At 31.7% G+C, this 486-nt stretch overlaps 1 protein-coding gene across 6 annotated transcripts in view; it reads left to right on the plus strand.

The window, feature by feature from the left end:
- Positions 1-486, plus strand: part of LOC110019178 (GMP synthase [glutamine-hydrolyzing]) — a 13886-nt gene that overhangs the window by 3605 nt on the left and 9795 nt on the right. The window lies entirely within an intron of this gene.

Below are 486 nucleotides of genomic sequence, written 5' to 3' on the forward strand. Positions count from 1 at the left end.
TTAACTTGTGTTTAAAGTGATTTAAGGCATTTGACCATCAAATAAGTGTTTTCCAATTAATTAAATCAGAAGTTCCCATTTTTTGACTTAACCATTTAAAAAGAAGTAAAACAAAAGAAAGATAAGGCAGACCCACTTCCAAAACTAGCAAAGCCGAAAAGGGAGTAAACAACGAGTGGATCGACCTAAAAGCGTTTAAATAATAATCAAATGAAACTCAAGATTGTAGGCAAAAGAGCTTCTTAAATCCAACTTTAAACCATGCATAAATCAATGGTTAAAGGCTACATAAATTTCGCAAAAACAATGCGTAGATTGCCTCAAAATCAGCCCATAAAAATGCCTCAAAACAGTGATTAAAACAACCCTACAAATGATGGGTTTAATGCCTCCAAAACAGCAGACAAAGTTCTAAAAAATCAGCAATAAAACAATAATTTTTAAAACTCATAAACAGCTCTCATGTAAGCTCAAAACATCAATTTT

Source organism: Phalaenopsis equestris, unplaced genomic scaffold (genome assembly GCF_001263595.1).
Source record: "Phalaenopsis equestris unplaced genomic scaffold, ASM126359v1 Scaffold000053, whole genome shotgun sequence".
Taxonomy (NCBI): Eukaryota; Viridiplantae; Streptophyta; class Magnoliopsida; order Asparagales; family Orchidaceae; genus Phalaenopsis; species Phalaenopsis equestris.